The sequence below is a fragment of the Lichenostomus cassidix genome, chromosome 5 (genome assembly GCF_008360975.1).
Source record: "Lichenostomus cassidix isolate B80296 chromosome 5, HeHo_3.0, whole genome shotgun sequence".
NCBI classification, from domain to species: Eukaryota; Metazoa; Chordata; class Aves; order Passeriformes; family Meliphagidae; genus Lichenostomus; species Lichenostomus cassidix.
In genome coordinates this window covers 4,591,549-4,608,241 of record NC_139486.1, presented here as the reverse complement: position 1 = coordinate 4,608,241, position 16,693 = coordinate 4,591,549, and the positions used below count along the sequence as shown (strand labels likewise).

Genomic DNA, 16,693 nt, shown 5'->3' with positions numbered 1-16,693 from the left:
AGCTCCTGGGACTCCAGGTGTGGATCAGCAAAGTGCTGTTGGATATAACCACTCTTCAATACCATCTCCCTGAAAAACACAGGCTCTCTGCCTCAGCACACAGGGTTTTATTTGTGTGAGGTGGCTGACTCTGAGCCCACCGCACAGCAAGGATTTTTAATGTTATTGTTCTGCCTCAAAAGCGTGAGATTAAATTTCTGCACCTCCGTTTCTCCAAACGTCCCTCATGCTCAGAGAGCCTTTTCCATTCTGCATCATGCACCTTTGCAGCCTGCAGTGGCTGCAAGCAGAGCTTTGCCAAGCCTGTGCTCTAGGAACTGGAAATTGTTTACCATTGGCCATAATGGTTATTTCACACCCACACCAGTAGCTCAGATAGAATCTATAGATAAAATATTCTTCACGCACGACAGAGAGCTTTCTTTGATGGCCCAGCTGTGAGAACATTTGCAAATGTTATACATCATATGCCTATTAGAAATGAGTGCATTTACTGAATGTTCAAAGAGGTGGTTTAACAAAGTGAATGTTACATGGAGAAGTGCCAGTGTGACACAATTACTGCACCGTTTTTTAAGATTTTGAGCACATCAGGTTAAAAACATAGACACTGTTCATCCAAGCATACAAAGGTGATGAAATCCTACTCACTCCACCCATTCCAAGAGGCTAAGGCCAGAATGCCATTGGATCACCTGGCAGCATCTGACCCTTGGATTTTCTCCTGCTCTCAATGTGAGTCCAGTCCCTGGTGTTTGCCAGGCTTCAAGGCAAAAATAATCGACCATTTCCTTCTTTAATTGTTCCAGTGGCTGATCACACTAACCGTGATAAATGTGCAGTTTAATTCTGCCTTGTGTCTGTCTGTTGTCAGCTACAGGTTCTTGCAGTGTCCTTCCTGTGAGGCATTCAGAGATTTCTCTCCAGGGAGATGCTGCAGGGACAATAAGGTCACCTCACCATTTCCTTTCTATGAAGAAAAGAAAACTCTCTGAGCCTCATTGTTCAAAGCACCTTCTCCAGTCTTTAAGACACTCCTGTCCTTTTTTCCTCCAGGGACCAATGGCCCAAGCTGGCTCTGCAAGGGAGTGAAAAAGGATCTGTGGTTTTTACCCTACAGCCAGGTCCAGCCCTTTTGTACTGCAGGGAGATGTCTGTCACCATCCCCATGTCCCCAGGCAAGACCACAGCATCTCCAGGAGGTGATGACCCATTTGGCATGAGTGACCTCTGCTTCTCCCTGAATCTGGAATGAGGTGTTCCAGTGTTCACTGTGTGAGCAGGCCTGACTTGACAGGCAACCCAGGGCACTGTTATTATCTTAACTGCTTCTTGTCTAGTCCCACATTCCTTTCTCAAGATAAAAATGTTGCTTTGAATGTCACAAACCAGATGGATTAAGGCATTGTGGATACAACTTTAATATCATGTACAGAAGAGATTCCCATGCTATTAATTCCTTCCCTCTACCCATCCTTGCCATTCACCAGGTCTCTTTCCATCACAGACTCAGATGTTTCTTGCAAGAAGAGAATAAAAGAGGATTGAAGGACAGATGGGTACACATCATCCACCTGTGTGGCAGATCTCCTGACGCCCAGATACTGCTGCTGCTACAGGACATAACATTTTTAAAGCAATAGGTGCCTCCGGAGCCCCTAATTCCTTTGGGTCTGTGTAGCAAGATAAGAAGCAGGTGATGGCTGGTCAGTAAAGCCTTTGGAATCAGCTCTTGTGGGTATCCATCCCTCCACAGTGTGAGTCCTCCTCTCATCCATCCATCATGGATGTCCATTCCTCCCTCCAGCCATCCATGGCAGGTGTCCATGAAGGAGGAGGACATTTCCATGCCATTCCTCCCTCCAGCCATCCATGGCAGGTGTCCATGAAGGAGGAGGACATTTCCATGCAGCAGCAGCACAGGAAGACAGGGGACACAACACAGTCACACTCAGCCCATGCTCCAGGGGCTGCTGGGCTGATGTGACCATGGCCAGCTCTCCCTGCACCTCCTGTCCTGCCACACTCCTCTGTGCTCACAGGCATGCTCTGTTGGGGGTGGAGAGAGTGTGTCCTTTCAGCCCTTCGGCTTCAAAGTGCAGGGATGTTTTTCTGCAAGGCTGCCACGGGCATTTTTAAACAGGCTTCCCATTCATACCGAGGTCAATTAACTCAGGCACCTTCGGTGGTATTTCAGAAACCCCCAGATACTGGAGGGCTTTGAAACGCTGCCTGCAATCACAGAGCTGGGCTCTGTGATCACCTGGACCCACACAGCAGCACTGAACACCAACCAGCCCTGGGTTTTGACAAACACTCATTTACCTCTACTCTGCATACACCACCACCCCGCAAGAAAGAAGGGTTGCTGTAATTAAGGTTGCCTAATCTGGTGGTTGCTGTATTATCCATGCCCAGAAGCTCCAGGCTGTTTTCTTCTCACAGTCATGGTGAAGAAAGAGCAACACTGTGCATGAGGGCAGTGCTGTCTGCAGGACACAAGGAGACACTGTGATGTTAAACCTATTTTTTTCCTCACAGCCCAACCCCATTCCTCCGTCCTTCGAAACATCCTTGCTCTGAGTGCCGGAGAGATAGCATCAAAAAAGCAACTCACAGAAAAGGCCAAACCTCCTGTGCCCTCTGTACAGTTTACATAGGGGTGAGGGGAGAAGAAACCCAAAACATCACTTGACTTGGCAGGTCTGTTCCTGGGAATCCTGAGGGATGTTTGACCTTCTCCAGACAAGCACAGCCGTCACCCTGCACTTCCAGAGAAAGCTGCTGCAGTTCTGGGAAATTCAGGGAGGGATTCAGAGCAGGCACTGAGCTCTCCCAACCAGGAAATAGGGGGACAGTCTGCCAACCAGTTCACTCCAGAGAAGCCTGGATGGGGAGAAAAGAAACAAAGCACTTTTTCCACACTAAGATTAAACCTAGCTGTGGGTGTTTCTGCACAGTAAGTTTTTTTGGCATTGCCCTCGCTTAAGTTTTGTCAGGAAAAGAAGGAAGAGCAGCTGAAACATTAACACTTCCCTCTCTAAGAAGCTGGACAGAGAACCCTCAGCACAGACAAGAGCTGCATTTCCTCTTGCAGTGCTGAGCCCTTGGAAAATGTTCCCTATGTGGATTTGGTACCAGACATCAGGATGATGAATGAAAGGGACATTCAGAGCGAGCTCAAATGGGACAAATGATGCTGATGATAAATCCATCCCCTGATGCTGGACAGACATGGGTGTCCACAGCTAAAGTAAACAAATGGTCCAGGCAAGCTGACAGGCTTGTTTAGATTCTGCTTGGGATAAATCACGGTGCCCTTTGATCCTGTGATGTTTTTGGCGCCTGTGTTGCTGTCTAGCAGCAGGGCATATTTTTCTACCCCAAGGAGAAAGTGGATGCAGCTGCCTATAGCTGATTTATAGTAGGAAGTGATTAACAGGAAATCAAAGCTTCTCACACAGTAAAAATTGCTTGTCTTTTCACCTCCACCATCAGTACAATGATTAGAGCTCTGGGGACTTTGGTTGGAAACATCAGCAAAGTGTTTTGTGCTTAGCATAAATGACTTTCTGCCGTGACTCACAAAGGATGCTCCCAGCAGGCTGCACCTGCCTGTACATCCTAGGCATCGACAGCTTTGCATTCAGTCCCATCCCAGGGATTTGAAATTCACATTCCTGTGCTCTCTGCAGCAATGCAGGGCGGGTTCTGGATTTGGATTTGCCCTATTAATCTTGTCATTGTTTGCAATGCACAAGATTAATAGGGCAAATGCACAATCCTGCACAACTTGTAGCTCAGAATAGGTGTGAGTGTTGTGGGGGGATTGCCCCTGGCCAAAAAAACCACCAGTTGTGTCAGGCAAGATGTCATCTTTTATCAAATGTCTGAAGCATGTAGCAAAATGAGGGCTGCATTCAAGAATTCTAGACCCTACCAAAGTACGCTTATCACTAATAATGGCTCTGGATTACCAGGCATGTGATTTAGGAGCTGGTTACTGCTTGCAGTTTCTGATAACTGCTCCCATCAGTCTCAGAAGCCAACAAAGCACTTGTTTATTACTGCAAAAAACTTCAGACCTTGTGGGACATCCAGCAAATATCTCTGTGCTTCTAAGAGAAGATTTGGCTCTGGCTGCATCCACTGTAAGTGCAAGGCTGAGTCAAAGGAGGAAGATTTGCCATCAGCATAATCAGAAACATGGTGAAAGGGAAGGATGGGATTAAGACTTGGCTGCTGGCAAGCATATGTCACTTCAATTAACTGTGGAGAAATTTCTATGCTCAAGATAGTGATAAAAATCAAATGAAGAAGTGTGAAAACTCAGCTCTGGAGCTCTGGCTAGTTATACATAGAGGTGTGTGTACACAAACTCACAAATGCATGCTGATGTTTTTTAGTGTTTAATAATGCAAAAAAAAAGGTCCTGGTCTTAGAAGTGAACATCAGCACCCGCACTCAAAACATCTGAAAAGCCAACTATAACTCCCCAGCTTCTTCTGACCTTCTCAAATCGAGTTCCCATGGTGTTTTCAGCCAGTGTGACATCTCCACAGGCAGCACTTCTCCCTGTTCACCTGTGACCTCACACAGCTCACATCTGCACAGCATCCCATGTGCAGCAGTAGGGCAGCAGAGCTACTTCTCTCAAATGTTTCTGGCTTTTCCCTGCTGTTTTGGTTCCCAAGGCACAGGGTGAACCTTAAGGTGGTGCTTACACCTGAGGAGAAGCTCCATTTCTGGGTGTCATTCCTAAAAACTGCCCTCTAGGTAGAGTGCTGAAGCTTGGACTAGTCTGTGTCCACAGAAGACATGAAACAAGGTTTTGAAGGAGCTGGGAGGAGGCAATGCTGTCTTACCAAGAAGAGACTGGCAGGGCGGAGAACAAGTGTGTCACAACTGCAAATGCACCCTGACAGGAATGAGACCCCACAGGATCCTCAAGGTAAGGAGAATTGATAACCACACCCCTGGCAAGGCCTTGGCACCACTGAGATGTAGGAACTTCTCCAGTGGGTGAAGCTGCACCACTGATTCCATTTTGCAGACCAAGCTTCAGACAAATTTGGGACAGAAGGAGCTGGAGCAAGACCACAGCAGTTGCAGAGCAGCAAACAAGGGACAGTGACACCAGTTCATGGGCAAACTGGAACATGCATTGGATACAGAATCATGGAATGGTTTGGGCTGGAAAAAACCTTAAAGACCACTTGGTTCAACCCCCCTGCCATGGGCAGGGACATCTCCCACTAGGGAAGGTTGCTAAGGGATCTATCCAGCCTTGAGTGGAGCATTTCCAAGGACAGAGCATCTACAACCGCTCTACAAATGATCCATTGCCATTGCTGCAGACCCCAAAAGGCATTCTGTAGATTTTGGGGGGGAGAACCCTATAGCAGAAGCACAGAGAAACAGGTGTAGCTTATTTGGTGTTTCTGCAGAGAAGCCAAAATCTGTCCCCACCTGAAGGAAGCAACAGCTGTGGGAAGCACTGAGAAGTACAGTGTGATCCATCTTTACTCTAAATATCTCGTGGGTTGCTGTAATTGAGGCAGTAGGTCACTCTCTCTTTTATATTTTGCAAACCACTTTCTTTGTAGTGGATATCTGGTCTGGGGAAACTTTTTTGTAATCATGGCAATAAGTTACTTTTATGGGCAGCAGTAGGAAAGATTCAAAACTCAGCAAAACAGGATTATTTCTCCAGCACAATAATAATAGGGATTTGAGAAATCTTACCCCTGTGCTTTATCTTTCATCAACATGAGACCAGAGGTCTTTCAGCCTGGGATAATTCCAGAAGTGAAAATTGCAGCAGAAATCCTTTTTCATGTCTCGCAAGAAATACCCGTGAAAAGGTCTTTCCTCTAGAAAGACTGCTTAGTTTTTCTTCCCTGATCTGTCCCCTTCCCACTGACAATATAGCTTTTCAAAACATACATGTGTTTATTTGATCTTCCTTGATTTCAGCTGGAGGGTTGATTTCTTTCCTGATTGGGTGGGATGCATTTAATTAAAAAAAAGAAAACACAACCTCACCATCATTCATCCTCACGATTTTGTAAACAATGCTGTAGTGGTAGGTAGATACAGGCATCCTGTTTTTCCCTCTCTGTGTCTGTTGAGGCCAAAGAAGCAGGAGGATAATCATGTCTTTAGGGCAGGAAAAATATATGGATTTGTTTTATAGACCAACACATATTTCTCCTCTGAAATATATGGCAATGTTGCCAGCATGGGGCTGGGATGGGGATAGGAAATGAACAATTAGCTGCTCTTCCAGGAGTCTTCTGTCCTTCTGATGAAGAGATCTGGGTCCCTTTAGCCTGTTTGGCATAGCTCCAGAATTAAAGAGAACAGAACAACTGCAAATCATAGCCCTGAGACTCCCTCCAGTTCTCACAGACACAGGCAAGTATGTATGTGTTTACTGAGCTACAATTCAAGTGTTCTAATTGTATTTTATAGCTCTTTTCCATGCTGGTCCTGAAGCAGACAGGCAGAAATGCTTAGCCTAAGATGACATCTCTAAAACCTTTTGAAGGCTCAAGAGGTAGGATGTCAACTGAGATTAAGTGAATCTGAATTTTGGTGTCTAAAATCTTGTTATTACATCTTAAATAGTAAAGTAATGGGATATTCTTTTATTGGCTGACAATTATTAAAATATAAGGTAAGATTGCCAAGTGAGGCAAGGATGAGGACAACAAATCAGCAGTCAGGATCTCCAAATGGTGGAAGAACATTGAGAGACACCAAGAATTGTGTCTTGTCCATGGCAACAGGGTTGGAACTAGAGGGCCTTTAAGGTCTCTTCCAATCCAAACCATTCTATGATTCCATAATTAAAACCAATTTAAGAGAGGACACATAAGAGCAACTGGAGACTGTTAAGCCAAAAAGATTTTGCCTGCTCCTTTGAGAGGTTTTAATTCACATTGAAAAACAAAACCTCCAACATTTGGAAGATTGTGAGGCCTTGTATTCCAGCCATAAATTCTTCTGCTGTACCTAGGAGACACGACTCTTGAAGAGGTTAAGTTCTTGGTAAGTAAAGTTCTTAGCAAGCAATCTTTTCCCACTGAGCTGGCCTCTTCAAGTTTCTATTTGTGCTGCTAATGAGGTTCCCACAGTCTCCAGGAAGCTGGTCTGAGTTCTAATTAAACAAGACTTGAGGAACTCTTCTGCCAAAGTAAGCGCTGGATCTGCCCACCCCATTGATGGAGGAGTCCTGCAGGCTGGAATCACAGAGCCTGGAAATGTAAATCCCATATTGACACGGGGAGTTAAACTCTCCAGTGAGGGTGCTCTCTACAGCTGCAGCATTTATTAAACCTTTGCCATCATCCAAAAACAACACTCACAACTTGAACAGTCCCCAAGGCTAGAGAGTCTTCCAGGATTCTTCTGGCCATGTTCTGATCAGGAGATTTGGGCTCCTCTGACCTCCTGAACGTGATCCCAGGCGTTAAGAAACAGGACTTTGGACAATATGGCTCTGGGATTCCATCCAGTCCCTTACATAAAATATGCATGAATATGCATTTACTGGTGTTAGAACATTCTCATGGAGCTGCAGGATTCCAGAAACAACCATGGCACAGACATCAGGACTACAAATGCCAGCTTAACTTTAGGAGCAGCACGTCTCCATGGGCTCCGCAATTTTTTTGTGCATTTATGATATGTGTTTTCTTACTATCTAAACCATTTTAATTGGAGAGTTCCAAAGTGCTTTCATCCACTCCAAATGGAAGTGCCAAGCCATCCATTCAATGGACATCACAACTGTGTCCTTCCCATGAGTGTCTTTGTAAGAAAAGCAGCTGATTGAAAAACACTAAATCGGCTTGTGTTCCACTCCCATAAGAAACAGTTTTTCATGGTGTTTTATGCCAGGTCCTGTGATGAGGGCCAGCAAAGAGAGAGTGGGATAACTCTCCAAGGAGACATGTAGCAGAGACAAGATTAGTGTCTGTTCATCCCAGGCCAATACAAACCATCCAGTCTGGGAGAACTCAGGCATGTGACAGTGTCTGTGGGCTCTGACCAGACAATGAAGGTTTTCCAGCCAGTGCTGTCATAAAATCCCAGAGTCCCCAGCCTCTCCATCCATACTGAGGAGAAGCAATCCTCACACAGCCTGTGTGACACAAAGAAAACAGCCTGTGCATCTGTTTTAAAGGGACAGGTTATTGCTCAGGCCAGCCAGGACCAGTGATGGAGGAAAATTAGTCCATTTTCCTAATTATACCCCTTTGTGGAGGCAACCACTTGGCCATTATGGGGCTGGAAGCTCCTTCACCCCAGCTAGGGTTGACACAGGAGTGAACAAAGGAGAAAGTTCATGGTACCTCTTCTTTCCTGCACTAAACTCAGGAAGTCTGTGCCACCTCCACGCCTCCAGTGAAGGTAAATCCACTGAGCTGGTGACGTCCATGTGTTTGCAGTTCCAAATCCCACATTGCACTGATCTTGTCAGAGGGAAGAGCACAATGGAGCATCTCTGACTTGCAAACCTGGGAACCAGGGCATGGGGGGAAGAAGTCTCTGGTGCACACATTGACTCTTTCCAACAGGGAAGGAAACTTTCATAAACATCTAAGATCAAGGACTCCCTGCCAGGCATGAACAGGGAGGCTGAGCCATCCCTCACAGTCAGTACTGACTTCACCTTCAAACTGAGTTTTCATGGCTGTAAATCTGGCTTCGTTTTCCTAGGCCATTGTGTGCAATAACATGGAACAATACTTCCCAGAGAAGGGGTTCCCAGATGGCCTGTGCTTGTGTAGGACTGTGTGAGCTGATTGCAGAGCAGGTCCTACAGGATCAAACCATTGAGGGCCATATATGCTGCAATAAAACTGTGGAAATGTTCGTCTTGCCAGGAAAACGTTTAAAGGTTTTTTGTTGATAAAGCAGTGTTATCATGGGAGCTGAGTGCCTTAGAGGAAATATTAACAGTATGTGTGGTCAGATAAGCAGGAAGGCGAGAGTAGGAGCTGTACAGCCCACTTGCTCCAGCTGCACATCAAAGAACCTACATGGAGAGCAACCAGGGAAAGAAATCTAAGGAATTGGTACCAAAAGTTAGAAGATTCAGCTCTGGAAAAGTCCTGCCTGATAACTGGGGAGCCAAGAGACACAGCACTGAGCATGGAGAAGGGCAGGCTGTTCAACCCAGTGTCTCCACAGCCCCCATCATCCCAATCCAGGACCCACTGGCATCAGTGGCTGGACTCCCATCGATTTAGCTGGGGCTTGAATTGGGCCCTTTGGGAACCAGGACAAAAGATGAAATGTCTGACTTTAATTGATGGCTCATCCATCACCGCTGCCCAAACTCCTCTTGACAAGTAGAGGGAAAAACCCACAAATTAAGTGACCATTGCCTGCCTTCTCTTTTCTTGCCAATTGTAAAGGAGAACTTTTGACCTTTCTGCCTCATACATCACAGCTTGGCAGGAGCTGGTCGCTCACCCCGGCTGAACTGTGCCATGCATGTAGCCCCATACAAGAGGTGCTTTTCACGTGCTAAATGATCCTTTCCCTGCTCCTCCTTTGCTCTACTACAACAATATAGAGAGAGACAATGGCACAGCTCCACGGCAGGAGGAGGAGGCTCTCATTAGGGATGAAAGACTGGCTGGATCATCCTGCTGTCTTTTTCTGCTTCGGACTGATTTCCGGAAGAGTCTGGTGGGAAGCATAAGTCTTATCCTGAAGGGTTTTTACCCTCCAAGCAAGCTCACCAGCAGCAAACTCATTTGCACAGAGCATGGTCAGGGTACTGTCTGTGGGACTGGGGGACAACAAAGGTCTGCTCAGGGCTGGGCATTGCACAGGGAGCCAGCAGTGTCCTGCAGACAGGATGGGAATATGGAGAGCTCTCCAAGGACTTGAGGCAGGCTTTGAAACCCTTAAGCTTGCCCTGCATTAGCGGGGTCAGTTGCACCCCAGGCAGTGTGGCTGGGATAAGCCCCCTGAAAGCCCTGCAGGGGCACAAAAGATGGTGATGTCTGTGTACCATTGTCTGGGCTGCGGAGACACTGAGTGCCTTTGGGATGTGTACATGGAAACACAGCTCCTTGAGAAAAAAAAAAAGAGCTTTTCCTCCAGAAGTGTCTGTGTCTAAGAGAGCACTCCTCTGCCATTAACTGAAGAAGGCAGCGTGGTGGCTTTGAAAGCCACTGACACAGATATGATGACACAGGGAGCTGGTAATTACCAGGGAAAGCAAAAACGTGCAGCCAGCTGACTGCAAAGCAGGGATTTTGCTGTAAAACCTTTCCTACAGCTCTACACCAGTGTAGTGGCCAAAGGCAGGACTTCTTGTACCAGGCACAAGCTCCATTGCCCCACCAGGAGCAGATGTGCAGTTATTATGCAGAGAAAGCCTCGCCTGGTTTGACTTCAGGGATGAGCTGCTGGAGGGAAAAACACCTTTATAAATCCCACAGATTTAACACAACCACGTATTTACTGCTGTACATCATCACAGTGCCTTGGTGTAGTCCAGAGTCTGTCTCACAGACCAGGAGACAAACCTGAGAAAAGAAAAATCTGCAGGTGATGCTGAAAAGGCATTTTTAAGCTTTGACCACAGAGCACATGTTGCACTCCCACCTTGGAATCTGAAGCTCCTGACAGCTCCTTGCTCACAAAAAGGTCACAATCAATCTTCTCTCAGGCACAGAAAAATAATCCACCACCAAAATCTGGGTGTAAGATGGCATTTTGGGCCACTTTTTCTCGACAGGCTGTTCTCCCAACTGGGTGTCACTGTGTTATGTTGCTAATGTGGGGTTTCTGCTCCCCAAGTGAAAACCTCTGCCAGATTTGTTCTTGCATTTATTTAGTCCTCTGGGGCAAGTCCACAAGTCAGCTTTTCCTGGGGACAGCAGCCTTGCCATGCCCTGTGAGTCCTTGGGAGGCATTTCATCCCTGTTGCAAGGTTGGGGATGATAGTGCATAAGATGTGAAGATCTCAGGTCATCTCCAAACTGGTCTTCACCCCAAGCCAGGTTTTTATTGTGGCAATTGGAAGCAAACATTGCATAAAACAATGGGTTTATCACATCACAGACCAATGAAACTGTGTCAAAAATTATCTACTGGCTGGGCCTTTTACTTAAAATGATTCTGCATTGTGCCTCTGCTTGCCCTGTACCTGTGAATTTGGGAACCAAAGACTGAAAACTCGAAGAAGGAAAAATAATGGAACATAAAATGCATAGCTCAGTATTTTTCAAATCCTGAACTTTTATAGCAATTTATGAGCTAATTGGGGCTCCATCCATGACCTTTCACACACACAGAATGATCACATCAGCACTCATTACCTTCCCTACAGGTGCAGAGTTGTTTCTGTGCTCTATAAAATTGTTTAGGTTGGAAAAGTCCTTGAAGATCATCGAGCCCACCTGTGCCCCCAGCACTGCCAAGCCCACCACTAAAATATGCCAAGTGCCACATCCACACATCTTTTAAATCCCCCCAAGGGATGGTGACTCCACCACTGCCCTGGACAGCCTATTCCAGTGCTCGACAGCCCAACTGGTGAAGAAATTTTTCCTGATATCCAATCTAAACCTTCATGCCCTGTGCTTTTCCAAAGCAAGCACTTCAAGCATTAGTTTGGGCTAAAGGCAGTGAGGAAAGGAGCAGCACCTCTGAGCATGGTGAGGAAAATCAAGACTGTGAGATAGATACCAATCCATAATCTGGGAGTGACTCACACAGCAAAACCTGGTGTTTGTGCAATGCTGCACATCCACTGCAGCTAACAGAGAAGGAAGATAATAAGCAAAGCAAAGAAATCTCAAATCCAGTTGCTGGCAAAAATATATTAAACACATTTTGGTCTCAGTCATACGTGTAACTTATGATACACTGGGACCAGGCAACTCGACTGGTCAGTGTCAAATTCTTATTTAATGGCTGTAGGGAACAGTGACACAAAGTATGGAAAAAGTGGCAAGAAAACAAATGACCTATAAAGAGGGAGAAACAGAACCTGGGTCACATTTTCTTCCTGGAAAAGCAGACCAGGACATTCTGACAAACCCCTTCATTTCCAAGATGTTCCAAACCCACAGAGAGACCCTGCTCCTAGTTTGACAGCTCAGGTGATGGTGGGTTTGAAGGTGTGACCCTGCAGGATCACACCTTCCAGGCTGCAGATGGAAGAGCTGAGATTACAGCTGGACAGCAAAGTTTGTATAAACATTCAATGCCCTCTGCAGAGGGGCTGTGTCATCCTTCTGTTTGATCAATGTGGGATGTTACTCTCCAAATGAAACCTTTTTCAAATCCAGGGCTGCTGGGCTGAACTCGTATCAATCACCCTCTAACAGTGGTGTGAGCAGGCTACATGGATCCAGAAAGGGCAAATTCCTGGTCTGCAGCAGATCTGTGTCCTGAAAATTGATACAGTCCTGAATAAAGAAAAGAAAAAGCAGAAAAAAAGGTTTGGTGAAAGATGAAGGAATCTGAAAAAGCTGAGGGCTTGAGGAAAGCAGGAGAGAAATATTTCTCTCTGCAAGCAGAAAATCATCAGATTATAGAATGGTTTGGGTTGGTCTTTAAAAATCATCTTGTTCCAAGCCTGCTGCCATGGACAGGGACACCTTCCACTATCCCAGGTTGCTCCAAGCCCTATCCAGCCTGGCTTGGAACACTACCAGGAATCCAGGGGCAGCCACAGCTTCTCTGGACAACCTGTGCCAGGACCTCAGCACCCTCAGAGCCAATAATTTCTTCCTAATAGAGAGCATTGTGCAAAGAAATGGCTGATGCCTTCCCCAAAGCTTCATGTAAGCAACAGTTTCCATCATCTTCTAGTGAGGGATCTGGAGCTGAGGAAGAAAATCAAACAGTGGGGACACCAGTGCTGGTGTGCAGGGACAGCAGGGCTCTTTCCACTGCAGGGAGTGTGGCCCTTGGTTCTTACAAGGGGGAAAGAATCACTGTTTTTATGGGCACAGAAAGATGCATAAAGATTTTCAAAAGCCTAAAAAGGAATTGTTCAAGGAGTTTTGTCCATGTCTCTGGACATGTCATTTCTGCAAGGTAAAAAATAAAAAAAAAAAGAAAGGCCCTTCACTGCTGTATTCAGGTCCCTCTTTTGGAGCAGTGCCCGGGCTTAGGTGTTACCAGCAGCTCCCTGCCAGGATCAAGAGAAGCAGATCCCAGCATCGATTTTTGAAAGGCTGGAAGGTATTTGATACCTTGTCCAAAGCTCTCCCCCTGGCCCCCACGCTCCTTGAAAGAGAAACATCAACATCTGTTCCCCTGGGACTTTCACTCCATGTCATATGGCCACCACTAAGTGGCTGTCCCCAGGCACAGCGAGGGTCCTGCTGCTGATAAAAAGGAGGAGGGGGCTGGGAGCCCAGCTAGGGGCAGAGAGCCCTTCTGACCACAGGGAATGGAGGCAAGATGAAAGGAGTGTGTATTTTCCCAGGTGATTCCAATAGCATCTCAAAGCCCCGGCTTTCTCACTCTGGCTTTAGCCCCAAAACAAACAAACCGGTGCCAATTTGAATACGCTGAGGCCTGACTGATTCCAGCCTCTTGTTGTGTTTTCACAGTCAGCAGCTGACTGGAATTCAAAGGGGAAGGGAAAAGAAAATAATAATAGTAGATTGATAAGATTCCCCAACCTTTTCTGGTTAAAATCCCTGCCAGGCTTTGAGAAATTTGGGCCCAGAGAAACCAGGGCTGTTCCAGCACAAGAATATCAAAGCTAAAAATGAGGGGAGCCGTCCCAGCAGGGATCAGTGAGATAGCAGCTTGCTTTCTCTTAACTCCTGCTGCACCAGATAAGGGCACATTTTGGGGACATTGAGCCCCCTGGGGCTGGAGGATCATCCATCAGGCCACCAAAGCCAACAGCACTGCTTGCAGGGCTCTAGGACAAGCCTCAAACGCCTCAAGTCAGGAGGGTCTTCCCACCAGAGCACACTGATCCTGGTGGATCCTGTGTTGGTAATTCTGCTGATCACTCAGCAGGAGCTGGGTGTTTTCAGGCTTGCAGATACTGCTAGAAAAAAAGGGTCATGGGGAAATACATTCCACCATTCCCAGCTGAAGGTAGAGATCCTGTTGAGGTGTGATCGATCCAGGAATCATAGAACCATGGAGTCATTAAGGCTGGAAAAGACCCCTAAGATCATTGAGTCCATCATCATCCAACATCACCACTAAACCATGCTCCCAAGTGCCACATCCACACTTTTTAAAAAAAAAACTTCCAGATATGATGGTTCCACCATTTCCCTGGGCAGTCTGTTGCAATGTCTGATCACCCTGTCAGTGAAGAAAGGAGCTGCTCCCCACACAGCCCCAATCTTTTCCCATCATGTAAAGTGAAATCCCCATCCTGCTTGGACATGAAGTGTTTGTGTTTCAGACCTAAGGAAAGAATCACACGCTCAGAAAATTCCCTCCCACTCCCCTACCATGTTACATGATCTTAGGGGGAAAAAAAGGCTTCTCTGGCAAATCTGTCTTCTATCACAACCTTCAGGAATAGGAGCAAAGAGGGATTAAGATGAGGAGAGAGGCCACTGGCTTCTGGGGGGCAGCAGTGCCCTGTCGGAGAGGAGAGGAGAGGAGAGGAGAGGAGAGGAGAGGAGAGGAGAGGAGAGGAGAGGAGAGGAGAGGAGAGGAGAGGAGAGGAGAGGAGAGGAGAGGAGAGCTCCGAGGCCACCAGAGACAGACAGACAGGAAAGGGACAAGGAGCTGCAGAGCAGAGACAAGCCGTCAGGCAGTTCGCAAGGAGGTGAAGACCTGACGAACAAAGCGCCAAAGACTCATCCTCCGCGCCGCTCGGAAATGCCTGGCAGGCAGCAGGGGAATGGTGCTGGAGCAGGGACAGGCTGGCAAGGCGAGGATGTAATTAACAGGGTATCAGTTCCCCTAATAAGAGCGTGCTGGGCTAGCAGCACGCTGGCTCCTCGCTGACCTGCATAAGCTCCCAGGGCTCTTTGAAGTCGCTCCTGCCGGCGCTGGACACACACAAAGGCACCCACCGCGCTGGCTGCTCAGCCGGGGATTACCGGCAGTTGTCATTAGTCCCTGCAAACCCCTGCGTGTGTTTTGGCGGATGGCAGCCGCTCGGATAGAGTGTAAAGGAGGGGACCCGCTGGGTAAATGCGGGCTTAGCGTTCCCTGACCTGGCTGCAAAGGGAATCAGGCTGGACTGTGTCTCTGAGAATGGGGATTTCTGCTCGTGTCCTTGCCAGGCGCTGTCTTCTCTCATCAGACCCAGCTCCGGCAGGGAGGGGGGTTCAGTGCATAGCTTAAATCTCCGAATCTTAGAGTTATAGGAATTGTTAAGAGAAGCACATTGTCGGAAAGAAAATGAGAAAACCTGAACAAAATCTATCTCAGAAGTCTAAAACCAAAGGGGAGTAAAAGGGTCCCATATTAACCAGAAGTCTTAATGCAACTCTTAAGCTCACCTTTGCTTTTCTGGGATGCTGCAGGGCTGCCATCCCACCTCAGGACTGGCACTGCAGGTGTGTGCAGCCTCTCGTTATCCCCAGTGTGGCTCATCCAGCTCCACTGATTGCAAATTCAAGTCGTGGAGGCGTATGAACTCTTTACAGGGATGGCTGAGGATCCCCCCAGTCCTGCTATAGGTAGGAAAGAGAGAAGGGCATTAAAGCTGTGGTCTCTCATGCAGGGATGCTTCAGCTGAGCCCCCATCCTCTGCCCGCTGCAGGGTGCCTAGGAATGGATGTGGTTTAGGGAAAAATCCTCGTTTAGAAGTGAAAAAAAGAAAAGAAAAAAGAGAGGTTTTATCACCTGGAGGATCTCCGCAATACACTAGAATGACCAAAATAAAAGCAGAAGTGAGAAGTGGGAAAGACGAAAGACTGTCTTTGAGAGAGTGTTAATGTAGTTGTGAAAGTACAGCCTGAGGGGACAGTGTCCCTCCATGGCCATTCATTGCCCATCAGGAACAGGGACATTTCTCCCTCAGCGCTAGTCAGGAGTGCAGATTTCTGACATGTCCTTGTGAGACAGCCTGTCCCCAGGCAGTCCCCACACCAGTCTGTGCAGACAGTGGGGACATGGGACACATGCCACCCACAGCAGAGCAGCATGGTTTGGATTCTGTCCTATTAAAAGATCAGCACTAAACCTCGCAAAACAATTAAAAATGACAATGACAGATGAGTTCATTCTCCTGCGTCTCGAAACACTGCTTGCCCTTTCCAGGCCAACCTCTGCCCTGGGGATCAGGACTCCAGTTTGGAACTTCCAGGGGGAGCCCTGGTCCTGCCAGTGGATTCCTGTTTTGCTCCCTTGTATGTTCTACAAGCCCTGCTTGGGGTTGTGAGCCTGTGTTTGGGGAAAAGACCTGGCTTTCAGCACGGGGCAGACATATTTCCTTTGCTTTTATTACAAGGGAGCACAAATATGTCTGTAAATGTAGCCATCTAGGAAAGGATCCACTTTTGTTTCCTAAAAATTAGCATCCTCCAGTCTAATAGCAAGTCTTACGCTGCATTTTGAGCCAGCCCAGATCTAATTGACAACAAAATAATTCATCTCCCTCACTCACCCCAGTAAATACTCCCAATATGTCATTTCAGTGTCAAACTTCCCGGAGTCATTACCCTCCCCAGTGTCAGACTCCACGGCGACGTGCAGGGTAGCCTGAGCCAGAGACTCC

The 16,693-nt window shown here is 47.1% G+C and overlaps 2 long non-coding RNA genes across 2 annotated transcripts; both read right to left on the bottom strand.

The window, feature by feature from the left end:
• Window positions 1-202: 202 nt before the first annotated feature.
• Window positions 203-5,456, bottom strand: LOC146435822 (uncharacterized). Its single transcript, XR_014852854.1, has 3 exons — window positions 4,511-5,456; window positions 2,770-2,886; window positions 203-966 (listed from the first exon to the last, which is right to left on the bottom strand). It is a non-coding gene; the product is annotated as an uncharacterized LOC146435822 (long non-coding RNA).
• Window positions 5,457-11,984: 6,528 nt separating this feature from the next.
• Window positions 11,985-15,633, bottom strand: LOC146435821 (uncharacterized). The gene is made up of 2 exons (XR_014852393.1): window positions 15,474-15,633; window positions 11,985-12,443 (listed from the first exon to the last, which is right to left on the bottom strand). It is a non-coding gene; the product is annotated as an uncharacterized LOC146435821 (long non-coding RNA).
• Window positions 15,634-16,693: the final 1,060 nt, after the last annotated feature.